Genomic DNA, 13,567 nt, shown 5'->3' on the forward strand with positions numbered 1-13,567 from the left:
TGTAGAAGCTCTGTTAAAACGCTCTTTGGCCAGACATATTTTTTGTTATTGTTTTTGGAAAGGCTCGGGTTTAGGTTTTCTTGAGATAATAGTTACTTCTATGCTATTACTTTTTTACAACTATTATTATAGTTTTGGGTGTACTATTCAGTAGGTAAACCTTGAGATCTTTTATAAATAATCTTTTCTTCTTCCAATTTTTCGGTCTTTCCATCATTTTATGTAAGTACCTTTTTTCACTAACTCTTTCCATTCTGCGATCCAGGCCTAAATGTCAATTTTTTTTTCTAAGACAAAAATGGAGCTTTTTCAAATCCAAATACTTTCTATGGGTGTATTTGGAGATCCTTTTTTCTTTTTCTTTTATGCAATGAAAATAATAATTAGGAGATCTTTTGCACGAGGAAAACTTCTAATGCATCGCTTATAATGATAGTGTTTAGAGTCGAATTATTTAATGCTTATATAAATAAATAAGAATCAACGAAGGGTCTTACATTAGCTATTCTTCTATTGATGTGATTGATGCTTTTAGAGTTTGAGAGAATTGAGAATGAACTTTATGTATTTGATGATGTTTGCAATTTATCAAACAGGATCCTACAAACCTTGGACTACTTTGATGAATAGTAGCTTGTCTACCTCTAACATGTATTTTGGATACTATTTTGAATGGCAAGTACAATCCCATGCTGGAGAGTTGTGGCTTATGCTTTGAAAACTTGAGCTTTTTCCCAAAGTTCAAAGTGCAAGGCTTGTAGAGCTTCCCTTGATTGTTGCGAATGATAACACCAACTGCAGTGGAGGAGCCAGCAGAACAGTCGAATTTGAGTATGAAGGAAGAAGTGGGTGTAGGATACCAAGATAAAAAAAAAAGTGGGAAAACTTCAGTGGGAGGATGGAGATGAAGATTTGGAGAGAAAGGAGAGCCTATCAAGTGACACTTGTTTATAGTTGTACGTAAGATCAATACTGTGTGATAAAAATGCACTTCATGGGATATTATGTGGATTAAGTTTTTTCATTGTTGAAAATAATATCATTACGCACCTACCATAGACTCCACATTAAAAAGATGAGTTTAATGATTATTTTTTTCCCGTGACATGGTGGATTTCAAGGTGGGCCATAAGCGATGTGGAGGAGTGTCAAACTGTGGCCATTTGCTAGCTTTAGACAGGTATCAAAGTTGTTTGGAATTGATGCATTGACAAAAAAGATGATTAATAGTTTCTTCTTAAATGTTGCATAATTGTTAGATACTTGATCACTTTTCTTTTATAAAGAATGTCTCGAACGCCTAAACTGTTATATCAAATTTTTCATAGAAAAATTTTAAGCTGTAAGGGTATGTCGATGGGCCAAACCCATTTGAAAGGCCATTACTCGTTATCTGGGTCGAGATTATAAGCTAACCAAGTTGTTGGTTTTGCTGTGAAGTTTCCATTTAAGGTTAAACCTTTCCTCTTATATTGGCGATTATGTGATATGAATGTAGATATTGAAGCTTTTAGTTGTTCAAGTTTTATTGGAGAGTATATATATCTTCCATGTGGTACCTTTGCAAAGAATCCCTCTTTCAGAGAGAATTTTTAACCAAATCAAGGGAGTCTTGTAGTTTTGGGCACGAGAAAAAAAAAAATTCTTGACGTATCTTACATTTATGATTTTGAGCCATAAATTGTTGGGCCCGCAAGAATTATTCAGCGAGCTTGGTGATCAATGCTTTTTTGGTGGCAAATTTTTTTTAAACATAGTCTTTCCCTAGATTTAGGTCGGCATACATATTTTATCAATGCATGCTATTAGTGGGATGACGTGTTTATCTTTGTTGGAATGCTCATCTTATTTGGATGAACTCTAACAGGCAGACACCTAGAGAAATACTAAGTTACCAACTGTCGGAAAACAACAAAGATGATACAAGGTATTGGAGCGAGAGTAGGAATGGTAAATTCTTTGTCAAACCCGGCTACTGGACTTCCCTTGAGATAATGAACCCTTCAACCACCTCAGATTCGAAATTTTGGAAACGGCTTTGGAACCAGAACATATTCCTAAAATGGAAACTATTTACTTGGAAAATAATGAATTGTGCGCTCCCTGTAGCCAACGAGTTTGCAAAAAGAAATATTCAGATTGACCCAAAATGCAAATTTTTTCAGTCTGAAAATGAAACATTGGAGCATCTCTTTAGAGATTGTCAATTCTCAAAAAGTGTTTGGTTCGGTACCATGGAGTACCGACAGGAAGATAGGCCCTCCACCTCCTTCAGTGAATGGACAAGACTTTTTATGCAACATTTGGGAGCGAAATTTGCAAACTACACACAGCTCTAATCGAATTGTGAATTTTGCCATAGACCCGGGAGATGAGCATCCAATAACAGTTAAAGCTATAGCCACCATGTGGGCTATATGGATCCACCAAAACAAAATCACTTTCAAAGGCTGCGAGCCAGACACACAAAGAATAATGGCTTCTGTCCAAGAGTTGATTCACAGACAATCGATAACGACTTCTCTTGCGGACAAGGAGTTCACGATTCTAACCAAGCTACTTCTAACAACTATACCCCTGCGTGGACGCAAGGTCGGATTCAAGAAGGGAATCTAGAATGTTTCCAGGTAGATGGCTCTTGGAAGAAAGACAAAAATGCTCCGAACTCATAAAATATTTGGTGTGAGTTGGGCTTGCTCAACTAGCCATGTGGAGGAAAAGGGAGATATTTTTCTTCTCTCATTTTGATTTCGTGACTCTTTTGCATTTTTGTAACCTCCATAACCCCCTCATTATTTCACTTATTAAATCCTTTTTTATTTATTCTTTAAACCACTCAATAATATGATTAATAACAAAATATCATTGCTGTCATCCTTATAAAAATTCGGTCATTATCATCATCTTCATTCTCTCTCAAGTTTTTCTACTTCTTTTCTTCATCCATTGTTCTTAACTTGTTCTACTCGCCTATTCCTCATTCGTGGTGTTGTGGGGGTTTGAAGATGGAGAGGAGTGCATGCATAATTCAGGATTATCACAATAGTTTTTAGCTCGCCTCCGATGATCCAGGTAACTAGTATTTATCTTAGAATGATAGGGATTTGGGTATATTTCGGTATTAGATTATTGCGTTAGAAATTGTTTTAACTACTTTTCATATGAGATTGTTGATGAAAATTTATGTGAGTGTTCATTATGTATGTTGTGAGTATGTTATATGAAGAAAATAATTCTTTTTTGAGTTTTTCCTATTTTATTAGTTTAATTTGAAATTCGTGTGTTTATGGCTAATTTATAAAATAATTAGTGAATGAATCTTAGAATTGCCGAAACTATTTTTCATGAAGCATGTTATGTGTGTAGTATGTTTTTCATGTCTTAGAATAATCTTTTTTCTACTGTTTACGAGTTTGAATAATCCAATACTCTATTTTTGTATTTTCTTTTATGTTAGTATTCAAATCTTGAATATTATATTTTGAGGTTGAAAATCTATTTTTTTTTTTACATAATATGTATCATCGTCGGTTTATGCATGTTATGTGATGTTTCAGTAATTATTGGGCATCCTTTTATATATTTAAGTATTATAATGACTTATTAGACTAATCTGTAAATTAATAATTAAAAATTGCTTTTGGGGTCCGAAAATTAGAAATAATGGCCGTATGATAATTTTTTAATATTTTATTGATTGATTTTATTAGTTTAACAAAAAAATTATTGTGTTTTTGTTAAGGGTTTGAGGATATACTTTTTAATTATTTAAGGGTTTAATAATCAGAAATATATTAAGACCTTTTACATTCTTGGAAGCTGATGATTTGTAGGTTACTTGTGGTTATAATTGAGTATCATTATATTTACATTTAGATTTTGTAAAAATGATTAATCGTGAACTTGCTGATTTAATGAGCTTTGGTGTTAATTGGTGGTGGCGTTAGACGCATGCTGATGCATAAGACGCAGGTTGGTTTGTGCACCAGACGCACAGGTTGGCGCTGAGCGCTCTGTTTTGTGTTGTATGATTTTTTGTATGTGCTTGTACGTATTTTTTTTCTTGAAGTTGGTGATCTTATATGATTCATTTCTGGTTGATACTGTTGGTGCTGTAAAAACTCTTTTATTATCATTGTTGGTGCTTAGTGGTGTTCATAGTGTTTGGTGATTGAGATATTTTTTGTAAGTTTGTAAGTTACTATTTTGAGGAATTTTGAAGAGTTATTTTTTTGATGAATTATGGGTATAAAGTCGGATAGCATCCATTTTGTCGATTAGTTTTGAGATGAATGACACTATTATGTTATTTAAGATTTTATTTTTGGGATAAGAACATCCAGTGGGATAGATGTAGTTCTCGGTGAAGAACATGCCAACCACTTGCTTTGTGAACTTTAGGTAAACCTAGGTTAATTATTGTGGTTCGACAGCTCATGGAGTTCTATGTGTTCTACCCTGCGTCGGGAGTTTGGCCATTCTTAGACACAAGCAGTGGGAAGGTAAGCCCACAGACTAGCCTGGAGATTGCGATCTGACAAACCTTAGGAAGTGAATTACGACTCACTAGCGTTCGGTTTCTGACTCAATAACTTACTTATATATGCTTTTAATATTATTTAAGTACTATCAATATGGCTTATTCATTTTTTATCATATTTACTTGATATTTACTTTCTATTGCATTACTTATGAGCTTTATGGTTTTGGATGCATGTTATTGTTGTCTTGTCCTTATGGTTTCCTTTCTTATTAATCTATATATGAATTACACTTTGATTTCTTTTGTTCTGGGGGAACTGCTAGTTATTCCCCCACTGACTGTGGTATTATTTAATATATCTTTGCAGATGGAATTGGCCTTTAGACTTGTGACTGCTTGGGCTAGCAGAGTGTGGGTTGGTAATGAGAGGAAGTTGCTCATAGTCTTTTTAGTAGATGAGTTCTATGAAGACAATAGAGAGTCTTATATTATGTTAAGTCTCAAGGACATTTAGACTAATTTGAATTTTTGCGGGAGACTTGCATGTCTCGTAGTTTTTGGATGATGTTATGTTTTGACCATGATTTTGGGTTGTTCCTTTATGATTAGAATTATTATATTTTGAGGTATTACTTTGGAAGCTATGAAAACTTTAGTTAAGTTTACCTTTCTTTAATTTTTTTAGAGTAGCATAACCTTCTTGACGTTATTTCCACTAACGTCTTTTAGTCAATTTAAAGTAGATATATATTGTTAAGTATCTTAGTAGTAGAAGGACGGGGTGTAGTTGAAGTAACTAGGATCATTAGAATCTTACGCTTGAAGAAATGTAGTGGTGAGAGGGTCACATGGGTAGGAAACCATGGGGAAATATTTTCTTACTTTGATGTGATAAGTTATTATTTGCAACTATTAATGTGTTAAGTAATGATCGTTTAACTTGTGTTTGTAGAATACCGCTTTGAGGTTAATAGTGCTTAAAAGGGGGCTGCCCGAAAGAGGCGCCAGGCACTTGAAAACGCCATCATAACCATGGCTAATCAGTCTACTGATCCGTCTAATGGGTAATCTATCTTCGATCGATTTGACCGTCACCGTCCGCGTACTTTTGGCGGGTCTTCTGATCCAGTTGTGCTAGAAGTGTGGATAAGGGACATGGAGAAACTGTTTGCTGCTACTGGTTACCCTGCTGCTGAAATGGTGCCTATTGGTACCGTTTATCTGAAGCTGGAATCTGATAACTGGTGGAACACTGTTTGTGCAAGCTACATGGCTACACCAGGTTTTGGATGGGATGAGTTTCGGGTTAGGATGAAATAGAGGTTTTATCTTGATGAGCTCCATTGGTAGAAGCAAGAAGAGTTCATAACTCTATCTTAGGGTACTATGAGTGTGTAGGAGCTACATGGCTACCAACGTTGTACATACTGAAGTTGAGCGTGTAAAAAGGTACACAAGAAAATGGATTTTAGGGTAAGGCGAAAAAAGTAGCGGATGTTATGAGTAGCAAGAATAAGCATTCTTTAAACGCTGATGTGGAGGTGCCTCGTGAGTTGTGTTAAGATAGATATCGAGGTTGTTCCTGAAGGTTGTGTGTCTGTGATGTTTGGTTCTATAAGTGTTGTACCTGAGTTATTCCAGGAGTTGAGAAGCAAGCAAAAGGGTGATCCAAAGTTATAGAAGCTCCGTGAAGCAAAGATGCAAGGTCGTGCAGAAAATTTTGAGATATGTGCTGATGATAGCTTGAGGTATATAGGGTGTTGATGTGTGCTAAATGATTGTGAGCTTAAGAGAAATATTCTCAAGAAAGCTCATAATACTCCTTATAATGTCCATTCCGGGTGGTGACAAGCCTTATAAGGATCTGAAGGTTAATTTTTGGTGGCCTCATATGAAGAGTGACATCGCCGACTTTATAGCTAGGTGTCTGGTCTACCAAAAGGTGAAATTTGAGCATCAGAGACCTAAGTGATTTGTTGCAACCTTTCCTTATTCTTGCTTGTAAGTTCGACTCGATCTCGAAGGATTTCGTGATGGGTTTGCCTAGAGATGCTGTGGGAAGAATGTTGTGTGGGTGATTGTGGATCATTTGACCGGAAGTGGCTCGTTTTATTGCGATGAAAAACACTTGGTCTATGGAAGAGTTGACTGAAGATTATACTAATGAGATTATTCGTCTTCATGGGGTTCCGAAAGACATTGTCTTTGACCGTGATCCGTGATTTCTATCCCAATACTAGACCGCTCTACAAGAGGCTTTTGGTTCAAAAGTGAAGCTTAGTACTGCATTTCATGCGGATACCGATGGTTAGACTGAGAGAACTATTCAAGCCTTGGAAGATATGCTTCGTGCTTGTGCCTTAGAATTTCAACAATCTTGGGTCAAGTCGCTTAGCCTGGTGGAGTTCTCTTATAACAACAACTATCAAGTTAGTATCCAAATGGCTCCGTATGAGGCTCTCTATGGAAGGAAGTGTCGTAGTCCTAATTGTTGGAGCGACATCAGTGACTCATTGCTTTTGAGCCCTGACAGAATTCAGGATACTGTTGAGCAGGTGAAAGTAATTCAAGCTAAAATGAAGGCTACTCAAGATAGGCAGAAGTTCTATGCATATATGCTCGGAAACCTATTTCCTTTGAGGTGGGAGATAACGTGCTTCTGAAGGTTTCTCCAATGAAGGGAGTTGTAACACCCCGATAATTCTCTCTTTTCCGAAAATCCTTTTCAAATATAAAACTAGAGAATCATTAAAGCATTATTGCCCGTGTGATAACGTATCGGCTTATTCAGAATTTAACAGCGGAAAACATATAATTAACTTTAGAATTGAAATATAATAAATAACAAGTAACTATAAAACCTAACAACACTGTTAACGTTAGCTTCAAACCAAACTTAAATATAACGTAATAACTATAAAACAATAAATAAATCAATATGCTACAAGCTCTCCATTCTCAAAACCCTATGATGCATCATCTACACACATGTAGATGTCGTAGCGCAAGAGAAACTGCTCACAAAGAATGGATCATCACAGGATCAATAAGGCAAATGATCAACACATACAAACAAAGCACGTAATCAACAAAACTGAGTACTACATAATAGTAAATAAACATTTCTAACATGATAGTAATAAATATTAAGAAGAGATAAATAACAACATAACAATCTGTAGATAAGTTTTATTGAACTAAACTTTAACAACCTTTTTATTACTTTAATGGAATAGTAATCATTGGACCGAGTTGACTAACTAAAAACCAACCTTCACCTAGGAAGACAAAATACGGGCGCACGTATTCCAAACGACCTACGATATCGAACAACCTTTTAATTAAATATATGAACGGTGATCAATCTGATTCCCAGAAAAAGCCATGCCTAGCTCATCATGTGCCCCAACTCCTGATTGTCCAACTTCAGACGTGCACCAGTTCAAAGTTTATTACTATCCAAGTTTTTCTTTACATGATTTACCAATTATTACTTGTTATGACACATAAGCAGCACAAATCAATATAATCAAGCACTCACAACCTTATTTCTTTTATCTTAGGATTAAATAAGTGAGCATACAACTTGCAACCCAAGATTAATTCATTCTTTATTCCAATCCTTCTTATTTGTTGAACCTAGCCAATAACCAACTTACCTTTCAAAGGTATAAATTATCAACTAACCAGATAAGGCTCACAGTCCTCATAGAGTCGTGAAAATAATAATATAAGGGAACACATTATTCAATCGTGATCCAGCTAATAAATATATTGATTCCCCCATGTGAATTAATAAATAAAGTTCCTAAGCAACATGCTTGCATCAATATTCCATACAAACATGATATAAATCTCATAATTAAATCTCATACTTAACATGTTTCACACATGCATAAAACATGTAAAATCCAACATAATAGCAATCATATATGAACTCACAAAGTTCCTATACATGATACTACATAATTTTGCTTCATAAAATCGTGATATTACATCAAACAACACATAGGTGTATACGTACCTTGTGTAGACAAATTGATAGGCCCCTTTAACAACTTTAGAAGTCGCCTAGAGAGATTTCTCCACCTAAAACAACCAATAGAATTTATAATCAATACACCAAATAAATTCCAGCAACTTTAAAATACTTTAAATCTCCTTTGAAAATATTTAAAAGTTATTTTCATCATTAAAACTTCAATTACTTATACTCCCTAGCATAGTACTACTATACTGGTCATCAAAATCCATAAAACTCCATTAATAACACTCTTTCTTAAATTCCAGCAACTTATAATATATTAAAACCTCCTTTAAACATACTTAAACATGCTTAAATTCAGAAGTGAAATCAATTTCATAATTTATAACATGCTACTATGATTTTTCAATCTTTAACAGCCTAAACATCCATGCTTTGATAATTTAAAATCCAATTTAGACATAATAATCAAATTTCGATTTTTATTCTTTCAATACATAACTTATATAATCATAGATTCATCACTAAAACAGTAAATTAATGTTTCAAAACATAATTAGTACAAAAAAAAATCATAAAAACATAAGCTTTAGTCAAAACTTGAGGAAGAAGAAAAGTAATCAAACCAATACAAGAAAGAAGAACAAGGTAGAGGCGCCGGCCAAAGGACAGTAGTGGCAGCCGGACAAGTCACTATGGTCGGCGATGGTGGCGCGAAGTGAAGGATTTCTTGTTGAGGAAAAAAGTGTTTCTTGGAAGAGAAAACAAAGGAAGGAGGAAGAAAAGACGTGAAGAGGGAGAAAGAAAATGAGGTCCGGTTTTTCTTATGAGGGAGGAGAGAGAGTTTTTGTGTGCCTAAAATATTTGGGTTTGAATTAGTTATAGGTATGTTTTCCTTTTGGGCTAAGGAAAAGACAATTGGGTTTTAAGTAGAGTTAGATGATGAATAGGATTGATGAACAAACCTCCTAATATCACTAGAAGTCCCTTTTCCTAATCCAATTAGTATTTGGGTTCCTTAATCCCATTTAAACTCTTTTTTTTCCAAGTGCAAATAAAATTTTAAATATTTTTCAAAGCATGCCTTAACAAAATATTTTAACTTCCTTAAATCCTTAAAATAATTCTTTTGACTTTCAAAATAGTTAACCTTTTAAAAAAATAAATTACTTTAAACTAAATCATATATTAATATATATTATATATATAATATAATATATATATATATATATATATATATATATATACACTAAAATATATTTATGAAATCCATAAATTTACGGGGGTTTATAAGAGTGATGCGGTTTGGTAAAAAATGGCAAGTTGAAATCGAAGTATTTGGGCCCCTATGAGATTTTTGAAAGGATTTGGGAGGTCGCATATCGTTTGACTTTGTCGCCAGAGCTGTCGAAGGTTCATGATGTATATCATGTGTCGCAGTTGCACACGTATTGTAGTGATCCTAAGCATGTGATTCATGTTGAGTCGGTCTCAGTCGAGCCGAATTTGACTTTTGAAGAGCGATCCGTTTGCATATTGGACTGTCAGAGGCGTGCTATGATAAGGAAGGTGAATCCCTTGGTTAAAGTACTTTGGAGAAGTCAAAAGTACGAAGAAGCTGCGAGGGAAACTCAAGAGTCGATGCGACTGAAATACCCGAAACTATTCGTTTCAGGTATTCTTTGAGTACATGTCTTATTTGTTGTGTTTTCGAAGTCTCGAGGACGAAACTTTATTTAAGGAGGGAAGATTGTAACACCCCATAATTTTGTTCCTAGTTTTTCGAAAAAAAATTCCCTAAAACTATTATTTACTCTAAATTAATGATTTTTATTTTTATAAATTATTGGGAGCCGAAACATTTTTATTATTTGACGTGCTAAGTAACTGTATTATATGTGTATTATATTTATAATATAATTATTAGAATTATTTTCGTTATTAAGTATTCTTAAAGTTTAGGCACGATTTAGGAAGTTATCGATTTATCGCGTAGTGGACTTTTGACGCATGGATCTTTGATGATTGGGCCAAAATATTTGGTGTGAGTTGGGCTTGGGACAACCGGCCATGTGGAGGAAAATGAGATATATTTCTTCTCTCATTTTTGTTTTGGTGACTCTTTGTATTTTTGTAAACTCCATACCCCCTCATTATTTCACTTATTAAACCCCTTTTTTTATTCTTTAAACCACTACAAAATCTGATTAAAATCATATTATCATTACTGCCATCCTTACGAAAATTTAGTCATCATCATCTTCGTCATTCTCTCTCAAATTTTTTTACTTCTTTTCTTCATCTATTGTTCTTAACTTGTTCTACTTGCCTATTCCTCGTTCGTTGTGCTTCGGGGTTTGAAAAAGCACAGAAGTGCACACATAATTTGGGTTTGAGGATATTATAAGTTTTGTGATATTTTACTGATCGATTTATTAGGTTAATAATTTTTTTATTTTGATTCTGTTAAGGGTTTGAAGATATTATTGTTAGTTATTTAAGGGTTTAATAAACAGAAATAAACTAAGACCTTTTACATTCTTAGAAGCTGATGATTTGTAGGTTATTGTGGTTGTAATTGAGTATCATTATATTTACGTTTAGTGTTTGTAAAAATGATTAAGCGTGTATGTTTTGCAGATTTAATGAGCTTTGGTGTTAATTGGTGGTGGCATCAGACGCACGCTGATGCGTCAGACACAAGTTGGTCCATGCACCTGACGCACAGGTTGGCGCTGAGCGCTTTGTTTTGTGTTGTACTCCCTCCGTCCCAGAAAACTCTTTATACTTTCATTTTTTAACTCTCCCAGATTACTCTTTACAATTCTATTCTGGAATATGACCCACTATTTTAATCATTCTACCTTTTAACTATTGGCCCACTCTCTCTCTCCTTCAAATAAGATAATACCGCTTTTATTGCCTACCAATTCTAACCATGACTTACATTTTCTCTCCTCGAGATAAAATAAACTACTTTTACTAACTACTAACTTCTATCACATCTACTTTTCAATAAAATAACAATTGATAACTAAATAACAACTTATCATCTAAAACTACATGCCTTGATAAGTGCCAAGAGTATTTTGGGACGGAGGGAGTATGATTTTTCGGATGTGTTGTACATATGTTTTTCCTTGAAGTTGGTGATCATATATGATATCATTCATTTCTGGTTCATATTGTTAGTGCTGTATTGTTGGTGCTTAGTGGTGTTCATAGTGTTTGGTGATTGAGACATTTAATGTAAGTTATTGTTTCGAGGAATTTTGAAGACTTATTTTTTTGATGAATTATTGGTATAGGGATGGGTGGCAGCCCTTTTTACCCCGAGTTTCGAGATGAATGACAATATTATGTTATTTTAAGATTTTAGTTTTGAGATAACAACATTTTATGGGATAGATGTAGTCCCTGGTGAAGAACATTACAACCACCCGGTTTGCGAACTAGGGGTAAACCTGGGTTAATTGTTGTCGTCTGAGAGGTCACGGAGTTTTGCGTTTTCTACTCTGCATTGGCAGTTTGGCCAATCTTAGACACATGCATGGGACCGTAAGCCTATAGATCGACTTAGATATTGCGATCTGACAAACCTTAGGAAGTGAATTGCAATTCACTACGTTTAGTTTCTGTTTCATTAACTTATTTTATTGGTTTTTTCACTAAGTACTCCCGAGTTTTCAAAAAAATCACCAGGTACCCTCCATGTTTTCAAAATTTACCTGGTACCCCTCAATTCTATGTAAATACACTGAAATGCCCTTACTGTCATCCTTTTGTTAGAGCTCTGTTAGAGCAAACTTTAATTCACAAGATACCCTTAAATTTAAACTTTTTTCACAAGGTACCACTAAATGTTTTTAAATACAACTTGCAAGTTAACGGGTAGAAACTGCTTTAAAAAACTAGTCGTTAGGTGCTTTAATTAAAATTGTTTATATATTGCGGATTCCCCTTTTGACATCCTTACTCATAGTCTCTTTTTACCATCTCTCTAAATTATCCTAATGAGTTCTCCCTATAAACATCCTCCTCAACCTAAGAGTTTACGTACATTAGGGTTCCAAATCGAATGTGTAGATGTGGGAGGAAATTCACAATTAGAAGTTCTGATTCAATTTTAATTCACAGTTATTGTACTTTAAGTGTGATGTTTGGGACATTTTTAGGTGGTGCAAAGGTTGGGTGGAGCAAAGTGGAGGCATCCATCATGAGGCACAGAGCACGGGAAGATCAGAGAATCAAAATATGTAAGAAGAGTTGAAGCAAATGAAGAAGAACCTTAAAGAACAAAAGAAGTTAGATAGGCTTATAATTATGTTAGGTTTACTTACGTCTGTATTGCTTTTCGTTGTAATTTGGAAGTAAGTGACGTAATTTTTGGCAAAAGAATGAAAAAAATATGCTTAGCATGATTATCATTGTAGCATAAACATGTATGCGCATCCAAAAAGATCAACCAAGTTTAGTTTCTTTACAAAATCTGACTTCCCCTAATCACCATAACAAAGGACACTAAATCATTATATCTTTACAAAAACTGATTTTAAAACATATCAATGTAGCTTTACAAAAAAAAACTGCTTTAAGTAAATTACCCAAAAAAAATATGTTCAAAAGTTGCAAATGTTGCTAGATTGCTTAGATGGCCTTTCTTGCTCTATTATGTGTCTTCTTGGAAGTGCTACCTCAGTCTCAGCTTGTGGCCTTGATCTCTTTTTTGCTGCATCCCATCTGCCACATGTTCTTGTAATATGGCCCATTTCCTTGAACCTGCTGCACTTCACAGAGTTGTGTCTCTTGGCCTTCTTAGCTTCATTCACACCTTTATTCCTCTGTTTGGAAGTCTGTCAGCACCTCTCTTCTTGGAGGGTGAATTAGTGGGAGGTTGAAATCTAGCCAATGAGATTGATCAGCCGTGGGATGGATGTGCTCAGCATAAGTTGCCTTGTAAGCTACCCCCTTGTAATAATCAGACACATAGTGAAGAAGGTTAATTCTCTCATTGTACATCACCCTTAAGGCATGCTTGCAAGGGATACCACATCCTTGCCACTTGCCACACCCACAACTTAACCTACCCAAGTTTATTG

The sequence above is a fragment of the Beta vulgaris genome, chromosome 5 (assembly GCF_026745355.1).
Source record: "Beta vulgaris subsp. vulgaris cultivar EL10 chromosome 5, EL10.2, whole genome shotgun sequence".
Classification (NCBI taxonomy): domain Eukaryota; kingdom Viridiplantae; phylum Streptophyta; class Magnoliopsida; order Caryophyllales; family Amaranthaceae; genus Beta; species Beta vulgaris.